The sequence below is a fragment of the Zalophus californianus genome, chromosome 14 (assembly GCF_009762305.2).
Source record: "Zalophus californianus isolate mZalCal1 chromosome 14, mZalCal1.pri.v2, whole genome shotgun sequence".
NCBI lineage: Eukaryota > Metazoa > Chordata > Mammalia > Carnivora > Otariidae > Zalophus > Zalophus californianus.
This window is the reverse complement of record NC_045608.1, coordinates 14,763,702-14,778,302: the sequence shown is the minus strand read 5'-3', so window position 1 is coordinate 14,778,302 and position 14,601 is coordinate 14,763,702. Positions and strand designations below refer to the sequence as shown.

The window sequence follows — 14,601 nt, the reverse complement described above, 5'->3', positions numbered from 1 at the left end:
GCACCCAAAACCATAAGATACCTAGGAATAAATTTAACCAAAGAGGGAAAGGGTCTGTACTCAGAAAACTATAAAATACTCATGAAAGAAATTGAAGAAGACACAAAGAAATGGAAAAACATTCCATGCTCATGGATTGGAAGAACAAACATTGTGAAGATGTCAGTGCTACCTAGAGCAATCTACACATTCAATGCAATCCCCATCAAAGTACCATCCACCTTTTTCAAAGAAATGGAACAAATACTCCTAAAATTTGTATGGAACAAGAAGAGACCCCGAATAGCCAGAGGAATATTGAAAAAGAAAAGCAAAGCTGGTGGCATCACAATTCCGGACTTCCAGCTCTATTACAAAGCTGTCATCATCAAGACAGTATGGTAGTGGCACAAAAACAGACACATAGATCAATGGAACAGAATCGAGAGCCCAGAAATGGACCCTCAACTCTATGGTCAACTCATCTTTGACAAAGCAGGAAAGAATATCCAATGGCAAAAAGACAGTCTCTTCAACAAATGGTGTTGGGAAAATTGGACAGCCACATGCAGAAGAATGAAACTGGACCATTTCCTTACACCACACACAAAAATAGACTCCAAATGGTTGAAAGACCTAAACGTGAGACAGGAGTCCATCAAAATCCTAAAGAAGAACACAGGTAGCAACCTCTTCGACCTCAGCCGCAGCAACTTCTTCCTAGAAACATCGCCAAAGGCAAGGGAAGCCAGGGCAAAAATGAACTATTGGGATTTCATCAAGATAAAAAGCTTTTGCACAGCAAAAGAAACAGTCCACAAAACCAAAAGACAACCGACAGAGGGGGAGAAAATATTTGCAAATGACATATCAAATAAAGGGCTAGTATCCAAAATCTATAAAGAACTTAACAAACTCAACACCCAAAGAACAAATAATCCAATCAAGAAATGGGCAGAAGACATGAACAGACATTGTTCCAAAGAAGACATCCAAATGGCCAACAGACACATGAAAAAGTGCTCAACATCGTTCGGCATCAGGGAAATCCAAATCAAAACCTCCATGAGATACTACCTCACACCCGTCAGAATGCTAAAATTAACAAGTCAGGAAACGACAGATGTTGGCGGGGATTTGGAGAAAGGGGAACCCTCCTACACTGTTGGTGGGAATGCGAGCTGGTGCAACCACTCTGGAAAACAGTATGGAGGTTCCTCAAACCGTTGAAAATAGAGCTACCCTACGATCCAGCAATTGCACTACTGGGTATTTACCACAAAGATACAAATGTAGGGATCCTAAGGGGTACGTGCACCCCAGTGTTTATAGCAGCAATGTCCACAATAGCCAAACTGTGGAAAGAGCCAAGATGTCCATCGACAGATGAATGGATAGAGAAGAAGTGGTATATATACACAATGGAATATTATGCAGCCATCAAAAGGAAAGAGATCTTGCCATTTGCAACAACCTGGATGGAACTGGAGGGTGTTATGCTGAGTGAAATAAGTCAATCAGAGAAAGACATGTATCATATGACCTCACTGATATGAGGAATTCTTAATCTCAGGAAACAAACTGAGGGTTGCTGGAGTGGTGGGGGGTGGGAAGGATGGGGTGGCTGGGTGATAGACATTGGGGAGGGTATGTGCTATGGTGAGCACTGTGAATTGTACAAGACTGATGAATCACGGATCTGTACTTCTGAAACAAATAATGCAATATATGTTAAGAAAAAAAAAAGAAGAAGATAGCAGGAGGGGAAGAATGAAGGGGAGTAAGTCAGAGGGGGAGACGGACCATTAGAGACGATGGACTCTGAAAAACAAACTGAGGGTTCTAAAGGGGAGGGGGGTGGGGGGATGGGTTAGCCTGGTGATGGGTATTAAAGAGGGCACGTTCTGTGTGGAGCACTGGGTGTTATCCACAAACAATGAATCATGGAACACTACATCAAAAACTAATGATGTAATATATGGTGATTAACATAACAATAAAAAATTATTTAAAAAAAAAAAAGAAAAGCAATTCAGAATATAAGCCTTACTGACAATCAGTAGCATCACCACAACTGTCACATTAGTCCTGTCTACTGGTAGACTCTATTGGGTTTCCCTGGACTCAAACCAATGTAAGTATCAATATAGATTCTGAAATCTAAGGACACTTTTTTTTCCTGGTATTGCTTGTGAAAGTGTAGCCCGAGTCTTTGATGTGCAAATCTTACCTTTTGCATTTGTCATTCACAAACAGATGAAGGTAAAAGTTTTAAGTTTGTAATATTACATGTGTAAAATTTTAAAGGTACCATGTGATCAATTATGGCTTCCTTAATTTTGCTTTTATAATTATATATTTCATTCTTCTTTTCCATAGGTGTGTCATAAATGCAAAAGACTGAAGTTTTAAAAGAGGACAAAGAGTTTGCTGCTAAGATGAATCTGAGCAATACAATATATTTTGTGCCATTCACAAAAAGGTATTGTCCATAGATCCATGACAAAGCTTTCCCATAAAATGGGAAGAGATTGTGTCTTCTGGGTTTTCTATAATTAATTTTTATTATATTTGTAAAAAAAAGGGCAAAGTGGAAAAACATTAATGAAATTTGGATAAAAATTCTTTTATAAAAACTTTTTAGTTTTTTAGTTTTAGTTTTTAGAATTTTAGTTTCACATTCTTTCCTTATAGATTTTCATTATTTTCAGTCACAGCTTACAATTTGGAGAAATACTTGGTTAAAAGAAATGACCTTACCTAAAGTTTTTTGATTCCTATTATCAAATTATTTTTCTGGAAATATATATTGCCTTTTTCATTGTAGTACTTTATAATTAGACTTTGAAGTAACATAAAATTTTTCACATCACTTTTTCTCTAATTACAGAAGTAGTAGGCTTTGCAGAAAATTTAGAAAATACATATAAGCAAAAAGAAGGAAATATAAAGTTACCTGAAATCACAACACGTACTTCAGATAAAACAAGCCTGTAAAGAAATCCAGACTTGGAGATGAAAGAAGCCATGTTTCCCATCTTTATGGTCTCATCCCTCTTTATGTTCTACCTACTTACATCCTGCCTCTATTGCTAAAACAAAACAAAAAAGACATTGCCTTATATAAGTTCCTAGAAGGATATTACCTGGTCAAAGAATATACTCATCCTGTCCTTCCAGCAACGTACAAAAATGACTGTTTCCTTATGCCCTTACAGAAAACTGTATCTTTTCTCTATTACTTTGTCAGTTTGGTAGGTGAAATGAGGTGTCCTATTATTTTAGTTATTTCTTTGATTACTAGTGAAACTATATACGTTCCATATCTTTAATAGCCACTGCTATTTTCTTTCTCCTATATGTGTCCTTTGATGGTGTGAGCAGATGTATGTATGTGTACACGTACACTTGTCTGATGTATGTTTTTATTGAAGTATAATCAACATACAATGTTATATTAGTTTCAGGTGTACAATATAATGATTCAACAATTCTATACATTACTCAGTGCTCATCAAGATAAGTGTGCATTTTTTAAAATTTTTTTATTGTTATGTTAATCACACACATTACATCATTAGTTCTTGATGTAGTGTTCCAAGATTCATTGTTTGTGCATAACACCCAGTGCTCCACGCAGAACGTGCCCTCTTTAATACCCATCACCAGGCTAACCCATCCCCCCACCCTCCTCCCCTCTAGAACCCTCAGTTTGTTTTTCAGAGTCCATCATCTCTCATGGTTCGTCTCCCCCTCCGACTTACTCCCCTTCATTCAAGATAAGTGTGCTCTTAACCCCCTCCCTTTATCTATTTCACCCCCGCACCCACCCACCTCTCCTATGGCAACAACTACTAGTTTGTTCCATATTTAAGAATGTTTTTTGGGGGGGCACCTGGGTGGCTCAGTCAGTTAAGCGTCTGCCTTCGGCTCAGGTCATGATCTCAGGGTCCTGGGATCGAGCCCTGCATTGGGCTCCCTGCTCCTCAAGCCCTGCATTGGGTTCCCTGCTGCTCAGGGAGTCTGCTTCTGTCCCTCTGCCCACCTCCCCAAGCTGGTGCTCTCTCTCTCTCTCTTTCTCTCTCAAATAAATAAAATTTTTTTAAAAAAGAATGTTTTTCTGTCTCTTTTTTTCTTTCTTCATTTATTTCTTAAATTCCACATATGAGTGAAATCATATGGCTTTTTGTCTTTCTATGACTTACTTCATTTAGCATTATACCCTCTAGGTCCATCCATGTTGTTGTGAATGGCAAGATCTCATTCTTTTTTATGGCCAAGTAACATTCCATCATTGTTGTGTGTGTGTGTGTGTGTGTGTGTGTGTGTGTGTGTGTGTGTGTGTGTGTGTGTACACATGCATTTTCTTTATCCATTCATCAATGGATGGACACTTCAGTTGCTCCCATATCTTGGCTATTGTAAATAACATGGCAGTAAACATAGGGGTGCATATATCTTTTCGAATTAGTGTGTTCATTTTCTCTGGGTAAATACCCAGTAATGGAATTACTGGAATATATGGTAATTCTATTTTTAGTTTCTTGAGGAACCTCTATACTGTTTTCCACAGTGGCTGCACCAATTTGCATTCCTTCCAACAATGCACGAGGGTTCCTTTTTATCCACATCCTTGCCAATACTTGTTATTTCTTGTGCTTTTTATTTTAGCCATTCTGACAAGTGTAAGGTGATATCTGGTGGTTCAAGTGTAAGGTGATATCTTGTGGTTTTGATTAGCATTTCCCTGATGATGAGAGATATTGAGCATTTTTTTTCTATCTGCTGGCCATCTATATGTCTTCTTTGGAAAAATGTTGAATCAGGTTTTCTGTTCATTTTTAATCAGATTATTTGGGTTTTAGGGGTGTTGAGTCCTCTAAGTTCTTTATACATATTGGATATTAACCCCTTATCAGATTCATCATTCGCAAATATCTACTCCCATTCAATAGGCTGCCTTGCCGTTTTGTTGCTGGTTTCCTTCTCTGGGCAAAACCCTTTTATTTTGGTGTAGTCCCAATAGTTTAATTTTGCTTTTGTTTTTCTTACTTGAGGAGGCATATTGAGAAAAATGTTTTTATGGCTGATGTCAAAGGAAGTATTGCCTGTTTTCTTCTAGGAGCTTTATGGTTTGGGGTCTCACATTTAGATCTTTAATGCATTTTGAGTTAATTTCTGTGTATGGTGTGAAAGTGGTCCAGTTTCATTCTTTTGCATGTAGCCGACCAATATTCCCAACACCATTTGTTGAAGAGACCGCTTTTCCCCATTGTATATTCTTGCCTCTTTTGTTCTAGATTAATTGGCCATATAAGTGTGGGTTTATTCCTGGGCTCTCTGTCCTGTTTTATTGACTTATGTATCTCTTTTCATGCCAGTACCATTCAGTTTTGATTACTACAGCTTTGTGTAGTTTATCTTGAAATCTGAGACTGTGATACCTCCAGCTTTGTTCTTCTTTCTCAAGATTTTTTTTGGCTATTCGGGGTCTTTTGTGATTCCATACCAATTTTAGTATTGTTCTAGTTCTGTGAAAAATGTTGTTTGTATTTTTTTAAGATTTTATTTATTTGAGAGAGAGAGAGGGAGAGAGCACAAGCAGGGGATAGTGGCAGAGGGAAAGGGAGAAGCAGGCTCCCAGCTGCGCAGGGAGGCCCACATGGGGCTTAATCCCAGGATCCTGGGATCATGACCTGAGCGGAAAGCAGACGCTTAACCGACTGAGCCACCCAGGCACCCCTGTTGTTGATATTTTCATAGGGATTGCATTAAATCTGTAGATTGCTTTGGGTAGTATGGACATCTTCCATCCCATGAGCATAGAATATCTTTCCATTTGTTTGTGTCATCTTTAGTCTGTTTCATCAGTGTTTTGTAGTCTCCTGTCTGGTAAGAATAACTTTTAACCAGCACATATTTTGCATCATTCCTACTTTATTTGCCTTTCAGTTTTGTTTATTGCATCATTTTAAAACAACCTTATTGATGTATAACTGACATACAATAATCTGAACATATTTAATGAATATAATATATTTTGCCATAATATATACCTGTGAAGATAGTAAACATATCCAGCACTCCCAAAGCTTCTTTTTTTTTTAGTATTTTATTTATTTATTTGACAGAGAGAGAGAGAGACAGCAAGAGAAGGAACACAAGCAGGGGGAGTGGGAGAGAGAGCAGGCTTCCCACAGAGCAGGGAGCCCGATGTGGGACTCGATCCCAGGACACTGGGATCATGACCTGAGCCGAAGGCAGACGCTTAACCGACTGGGCCACTCAGGCGCCCCCAAAGCTTCTTGATACCTCTTTTTAATTCCTCCATCCCACCCTTTCTCACTCACCCCAGTCCCCAGGCAACCACTGATGTGCTTTCTGTTACTTCAGTTTGCATTTTCTAGAATTTTATACAAATAAAATCATAAAGTATGTACTCTTTTTTTGGCAGGGGTCTGTCTTTTCACTCAACATAATTATTTTGAGATTCATCCATGTTGTAGCATGTGTCAGTAGTTCATTTTATTGCTGAAATGCATTCCATTGTCTGCATGTACCACAGATTGTTTATCTGTTCCTTTGTTGATGAGCATTTGGGTTGTTTCCAGTTTGGGCTATTAAAAATAAAGCTGCCATGAACATTTGTATACAGGGCTTTGAATGGACATATGCTTTCATTTTTCTTGGGTAAATACCTAAGAGTGGAATGGCTCTATTTTGAACTTTTTGAGGAACCTCCATACTGTTTTCCAGAGTGCCTGCACCAGCTTGCCTTCCCACCAGCAGTGTAAGAGGGTTCCCCTTTCTTCACATCCTTGCCAACATCTGTCATTTCCTGACTTGTTTAATTTTAGCCTTTCTAACTGGTGTGAGGTGGTATCTCATTGTGGTTTTGATTTGTATTTCCCTGGTGTTGAGTGATGTTGAGCATTTTTTCATGTGTCTGTTGGCCATTTGTATGTCATCTTTGGAGAGATGTCTGTTCATATCTTCTGCCCATTTCTTGATTGGATTATTTGTTCTTTGAGTATTGAGTTTGAGACTTTTGGATACTAACCCTCTATCTGATATGTCATTTCCAAATATCTTCTCCCATTCTGTTGGTTGTCTTTTGGTTTTGTCGACTATTTCCTTTGCTCTGGAAAAGATTTAATCTTGATGAAGTCCCAATAGTTCATTTTTGCTAGACGTGTCTAGCAAGAAGTTGCTACAGCCAAGGTTGAAGAGGTTGCTGCCTGTGTTCTCAAGAATTTTGATGGATTCCTGTCTCACTTTTAGGTCTTTCACCCATTTTGAGTTTATCTTTGTGTATGGTGTAAGGAAATGTTACAGTTTCATTCTTCTGCATGTGGCTGTCCAATTTTCCCAACACCATTTGTTGAAGAGACTTTTTTTCCATTGGATATTCTTTCCCGCTTTGTTGAATATTAGTTGACCATAGAGTCCAGGGTCTATTTCTGGGTTCTCTAATCTGTTCCATTGTTCTATGTGTCTGTTTTTGTGCCAATACCATACTGTCTTGATGATTACAGCTTTGTAATAGAGCTGGAAGTCCAGAATTGTGATGCCACCAGTTTTGGTTTTCTTTTTCAACATTCCTCTGGCTATTTAGGGTCTTTTCTGGTTCCATACAAATTTTAGGATTATTTGTTCCAGCTCTGTGAAAAAAGTTGATGGTATTTTGATAGGGATTGCATTAAATGTGTAGATTGCTCTAGGTAGCATAGACATTTTAACAATATTTGTTCTTCCAATCCATGAGCATGGAACATTTTTCCATTTCCTTGTGTCTTCCTCAATTTCTTTCATGAGTATTCTATAGTTTTCTGAGTACAGATCCTTTGCCTCTTCTATTAGGTTTATTCCTAGGTATCTTATGGCTTTGGGTGCAATTGTAAATGGGATCGACTCCTTAATTTCTCTTTCTTCTGTCTCATTGTTAGAGTATAGAAATGCAGTTGATTTCTGTGCATTGATTTTATACGCTGCCTGTTTGCTGAATTCCTGTATGAGTTCTAGCAATTTTGGAGTGGAGTCTTTTGGGCTTTCCACATAGAATATCATTTCATCTGCAAAGAGTGAGAGTTTGACTTCTTCTTTGCTGATTTGGATGCCTTTTATTTCTTTTTTGTTGTCTGATTGCTAAGGCTAGGACTTCTAGTACTATATTGAATAGCAGGGATGATAGTGGATATCCCTGCTGTGTTCCTGACCTTAGGGAAATGCTCTCAGTTTTTCCCGACTGAGAATATTCACTGTGGGCTTTTAGTAGATGGCTTTTATGATATTGAGGTGTGTTCCTTCTATCCCTACACTGTGAAGAATTTTATTTTATTTTATTTTTAAAGATTGTATTTGAGAGAGAGAGATAGTGACAGAGATAGCAAGAGAGAGAGAGCATGAGCTAGGAGGAGAGGGAGAAGCAGGCTCCCCGCTAAGCAGGGAGCCCAATGCAGGGCTCAGTCCTGGGATTCCCAGATAATGACCTCAGCTGAGATACTTAACCGACTGAGCCACCCACGTGCCTCCATTGTGAAGAATTTTAATCAAGAAAGGATATTGTACTTTGTCAAATGCTTTTTCTGCATCTATTGAGAGGATCATATGGTTCTTGTCCTGTCTTTTATTAATGTGGTGTATCACATTGATTGATTTGGGGAGATGAACCACCCTTGCAGCCCAGGAATAAATTCCACTTGGTCATGGTGAATAATCCTTTTGAGGTACTGTTGGAACCTATTGGCTAGTATCTTGGTGAGAATTTTGACATCCATGTTCATCAGGGATATTGGTCTGTAATTCTCCTTTTTGGTGGGGTCATTGTCTAGTTTTGGGACCAAGGTAATCCTGGCCTCATAGAAAGAGTTTGGAAGTTTTCCTTCCATTTTGATTTCTTTTTAAAGATTTTATTTATTTATTTTGACGAGAGAGAGCGAGAGAGGGAACACAAGCAGGGAGAGTGGGAAAGGGAGAAGCAGGCTTCCCTCTGAGCAGAGAGCCCGACGTAGGGCTCTATCCCAGGACCCTGGGATCATGACCTGAGCCGAAGGCAGATGCTTAACAACTGTGTCACCCAGGCACCCCCCCATTTCGATTTTTTGAAACAGTTTCAGAAGGATAGGTATTAATTCTTCTTTAAATATTTGGAAGAATTCCCCATCTGACCCTGGGCTCTTGTTTGTTGGGAGATTTTTGATTACTGCTTCAGTTTCCTTGCTGATTATGGGTCTATTCAGGTTTTCTATTTCTTCCTGTTTCAGTTTTGGTAGTTTATAATCTCTAGGAATGCGTCCATTTCTTCCAGATTGCCTAATTTGTTGGCATATTGTTGCTCATAATATGGTCTTGTAGTTGTTTGTATTTCTTTGGTGTTGGTTGTGATCTCTCCTCTTTCATTCATGATTTTATTTATTTGGGTCCTTTCTCTTTTCTTTTTGATGAGTCTGGCCAGGGGTTTATCAATCTTATTAATTCTTTCAAAGAACCAGCTCCTAGTTTCATTGATCTGTTCTACTGTTCTTTTGGTTTCTATTTCATTGATTTCTGCTCTAATCTTTTTTATTTCTCTTTTCCTCCTATGTTTAGGCTTTATTTGCTCTTCTTTCTCCAGCTCCTTTAGGTAAGGTTAGGTTGTGTATTTGTGACCTTTCTTGTTTCTTGAGAAAGACTTGTATTGCTAAATACTTGCCTCTTAGGACTGCCTTTGTGGCATCCCAAAGGTTTTGAACATTTGTGTTTTCATTTTCATTTGTTTCCATGAATTTTTTAAATTCTTCTTTAATTTCCCGGTTGACCCATTCATTCTTTAATAGGATGCTCTTTAGCCTCCATTCTTTAGTAGGATGCTCTTTAGCCTCCAAATTTCCTCTTGCGATTGAGTTCCAGTTTCAAAGCATTGTAGTCCAAAAATATGCAGGGACTGATCCCAATCTGACCTGATTTGTGACCGAGTATGTGATCTATTCTGGAGAATGTTCCATGTGCACTCGAGAAGAATGTATATTCTGTTGCTTTAGGATGGAATGTTCTCAATGTATCTGTGAAGTCCATCTAGTGTGTCATTCAAAGCCCTTGTTTCTTTGTTGATCTTCTGCTTAGATCATCTATCCACTGCAGTGAGTGGGGTGTTAAAGTCTCCTAGTATTGTATTATTATCGATGTGTTTCTTTGATTTTGTTATTAATTGGCTTATATAATTAGCTGCTCCCACATTAGGGGCATAAATATTTACAATTGTTAGATCTTCTTGTTGGATATACCTTTTAATTATGATAAACTATCCTTCCTCATCTCTTATTACAGTCTTTGGTTTAAAATCTAATTTGTCTGATATTAAGGATTGCCACTCCAGCTTACTTTTGATGTTCGTTAGCATGATAAATGGTTTTCCACCCCCTCACTTTAAATATGGATGTGTCTTTGGTCTAAAATGAGTCTCTTGCAGACAGCATATCAATGGGTCTTGCTTTTTTATCCAATCTGATACCCTGTATCTTTTGATTAGGGCATTTAGCCCATTTACATTCAGAGTAACTATTGAAAGATAGGAATTTAGTGCCATTGTATTACCTGTAAAGTGATGTTTCTGTACATTGTCTCTGTTCCTTTCTGGTCTGTTACTTTTGGGCTCTCTTTGCTTAAAGGATCCCTTTTAATATTTCTTTTAGGGCTGGTTTAGTAATCACAAATTCTTTTAGTTTCTGTTTGTCCTGGAAGCTTTTTATCACTCCTTTTATTTTGAATGACATCCTAGCTGGATAAAGTATTCTTGGCCTGCATATTTTTCTCATTTAGCACCCTGAATGTATCATGCCAGTCCTTTCTGGCCTGTCAGTTCTCTGTGGATAGGTCTGCTGCCAGTCTAATATTTCTACCCTTGTAGGTTACAGACCTCTTGTCCTGAGCTGCTTTCAGGATTTTCTCTTTGTCTCTCAGATTTGCAAGTTTCACTATTATATGTCAGGGTGTTGGCTTATTTTCAGTGATTTTAAGAGGAAGAGGGTTTCTCTGTGCCTCCTGGATTTTGATACCTGTTTCCTTCCCCAGATTAGGGCAGTTCTCTGCTATAATTTGCTCCAATATACCTTCTGCCCTTCTCTTTCCTCTTCTTCTGGGATCCCAATTATTCTAATATTGTTTTGCTTTATGGTATCACTTACCTCTTGATTTTTATCAAGATTATCTTGATAAAAATATCTCTTATCTCTTTTTCTCAGCTTCTTTATTCTCCATCATTTTGTCTTCTATATCACTACTTCTCTTTTCTGCCTCATTTATCCTAGCAGTTAGGGTCTCCATTTTTTACTGCATCTCATTAATAGCCTTTTTGATTTTGACTTGGTTAGATTTTAGTTCTTTTATTTCTCCAGAAAGGGATTCTCTGGTGTCTTTTTTGCTTTTCTTTCAAGCCCAACTAGTGTCTTTATAATAGTTGTTCTGAATTCTAGTTCTGACAGCTTATGTCCGCACTGATTAGGTCCCTGGCAGTCAGTACTGCCTCTTGTTCTCTTTTTTGAGGTGAGTTCCATCTTGTCATTCTGACCAGAAAAGAAGAGATGAACAAGAGAACAAAATACTAAAATGGCAACAACAACCCCAGAGAAATATCCACTAAACAAATCAGAAGAGACCCGAAACTGAGGGAAAAAAAGGAAAATGAAATGAAAATGAAAATGAAAAAAAAAATTTCTTTAAACACAAATGTAATCAGACAGGTGAACGGAATAGAGCAATACACTGGATCCTGTGTGTATTTTGGTCTGTTTGTTAGAAAACTAGATCCCAAAATTGTAAAGAAAGAAAAACTTATATATGTATAAAAATCAAATTAAATATGAAAGGATAGAATGTAACTATAAAAATGAAAATGAAAAGATAAGAAAAAACAAAAGAGGTAAACAACAACAACAAAGGAAGTGATATAAACAGACAAGTGAACAGAACAGAGCAGTACACTATCTCCTGAGTGTATTTTGGTGGGTTTGTTAGAAGAAACTACATCTCAAAATTATAAAGAAAGAAAAACTTATATATATACAAAAATAGAATTAAATGCATTGACAGGATAGAATGTAACTGCAAAGATGAAAATTTTAAGACTGTAACAAAACAAAGAAGAAGAAAAAAGCATATGATCAGACAGGTGAATAGAAGAGAGCCATACACTAGATTTTGGGTGTTTTTTGGTCTGTTAGAAGGAACTATATCCCAAAATTTTAAAGAAAGAAAAACTTACATATATACAAAAATAAAATTAAATACAATGAAGGGATAGAATGTAACTGTAAAAATGACAATAAAAAAGATTTTAAAAAGGAGTTGATAAAATAGGAAATGTTTGGAAAAGGAAAGGAAAAAAAAATTTTTTAATTGAAAGAATAAGAATCATGGGAGAAAAAGTCATGAATTCTATGTGCTGTATTCCCCTAGCACTGGAGTTTTGCAGTCCTCTTTGATCAGTAAACTTGGTCTTGGCCAGATATTCTTGCTGACCTTCTGGGGGAGGGGTTTGTTGCAGTGATTCTCAATGTCTTTGCCCCAGGCAGAATTACGCCACCCTTGCCAGGGGGCCAGGCTAAATAATCTGTTCTGGTTTGCTCTATGTGGCTTTTGTTCCCTGAAGGCTTTCTGCGCAGCTTTAGAGGATGAGAATGAAAATGGCGGCCTCCCAGTCTCCAGCCCCTGAGCCTAAAGCTTGGGGCCTAACTTCTGAGTATACCCTCAGAGAAAAACAGTCCGTCACTCCTGTCTCCCTGGTCTCCAGCTGCACTTCCATGCTTACCCTGCCTGTGACCAAGGGTTTCTACCTCAGGCACACGACCCCATTTTGAGTCTCCAAACCCTGCAGAGTCCTGCGGCACACTCCTTCACCACTCCTCTCCTGGGGAGGAAGGGGGTTCTCACCGGTACTGCCACTTGCTGGGCCCTGGCTTGGGGGAGCGGTCACCTGATCATACCATGGTTCATGGTTTATGACAACCCCGAGCTGAGAGCCCACTCCTGGGCTTGCTGATTGCAGCTGGCTTCCCCGCTCCAGTGCCTGGGAACTCTGCCTCAGGGACCCCCAGTCTTCCTGTGACCCTGGGGATCCTGAGACCACACTGACCCACCCAAGGTTCTGCCCTGCTTAGCAATGTGAGCACCTTTCAGGTGAGACCTCCCTCAGTGGAGCAGGGTTCTGATTTTTTAAAAGTTCTGATTTTGTGTTCTGCTGCTGTATCACTTTCTGGTAGCTGGCTTATGGAGGCTCCCTGCCCCCGTGGTTTATCTTCCCATATATCCCCTCGGATTCACTTCTCCACACCTCCTACCTTGCAGAAACTAGTAGCTTACATTATTTTATAATTCTCAATGTACAGGTCTTGCACATTCTTTGTCAGATTTATCCCTAAGTATTTCATATTTTTATGCTATTGTGATGTTTCAAAGTTTTGGTTTCCATTTGTTCATATATAAAAATATAATTGAGTTTTATATATTAATCTTGATCTTGTGTTCTGCCACTTTGATTAACTCAGTTATTCTAGTAGCTTTTCATAGATTGCATTGAATTTTCTACATAGGTGGTTATGTTGTTTGTCAGTAAAAGTCTAACTTCTTCCTTTCCAATCTTGATGTCTTTATTTTTTTCTTGCCTTATTGCACTATAGACCCTCCAGCACAATGTTGAAGAGAAGGGCTGAGAGCAGACTTCCTTGCCTCATTCCTAATCTTAGGAGGAAATCATTTGGTCTTTGACCATTACTTTTGATATTAGCTATAAATGTGTCATAGATTTCCTTTAACAGGCTGGGGATATTACCTTCTATTCTGAGTTGGCTCAGAATTTTTATCAGGTTTGAATTTTGGATTTTGTCAGATGATTTTCTACATCTTTAGAGATGATTATTTGGCTTTTTTTCAGATTGTTGATTTGGTAAATTACATTGCTTGATTTTTGAGTGTTAAACCAACCTTGCATTCCTGGGATAAATCCCATCTACTCATGATGTATTACCCATTTTATATATTATTGGATTTTATTTGCTGTTATTTTGTTATCAGTTTTTGCATCCATATTTATGAAGAATTTTGGTCTGTTTTCCTTCTTGTAATGTTAGTTGTTTCTGGTGGCAGATAATAAATCCAGTCCCTGTTACTCCATCTTGGCTGGAAACAGAAGTCCATTCATTGTATTTTTTAAGATATAGAAGTTATTAATTGCATATAGTCAATCTTACGGATTTTAGTTTATGACTTTTGCCTCTGGTGTCTTGCTTAGTATTTAAAGATTCACCTGAAATTTATTTAAGAAGTTTTTATGGTGTCATTTTTATTGTACTTAAATATTCATTTCTTTAGAGAATCATTTTAGTCTAGAGTATGACATAGTGAAGTGTGTATTCTTCCAAATGATTATCCATAGTACTTAGCTTTATTCACACTGAAGCCAAAATATTTAAAAGTTTAGAATACACTTTTTTAAAAGATTTTATTTATTTATTTGACAGAGAGAGACACAATGAGAGAGGGAACACAAGCAGGGGGAGTCAGAGAGGGAGAAGCAGGCTTTCCACTAAGCAGAGAGCCTGATGCGGGGCTCAATCCCAGGACCCTGGGATCATGACCTGCGCTGAAGGC

At 38.1% G+C, this 14,601-nt stretch overlaps 1 protein-coding gene across 1 annotated transcript in view; it reads left to right on the top strand.

Annotated features, from left to right (window-relative positions):
• The window catches only part of TAOK3 (TAO kinase 3), a 190,925-nt gene that overhangs the window by 80,591 nt on the left and 95,733 nt on the right, over positions 1–14,601 (top strand). The window contains 1 exon segment of the mRNA XM_027576560.2: positions 2,359–2,461. The gene's annotated coding sequence lies outside the window, so the exon portion shown is untranslated.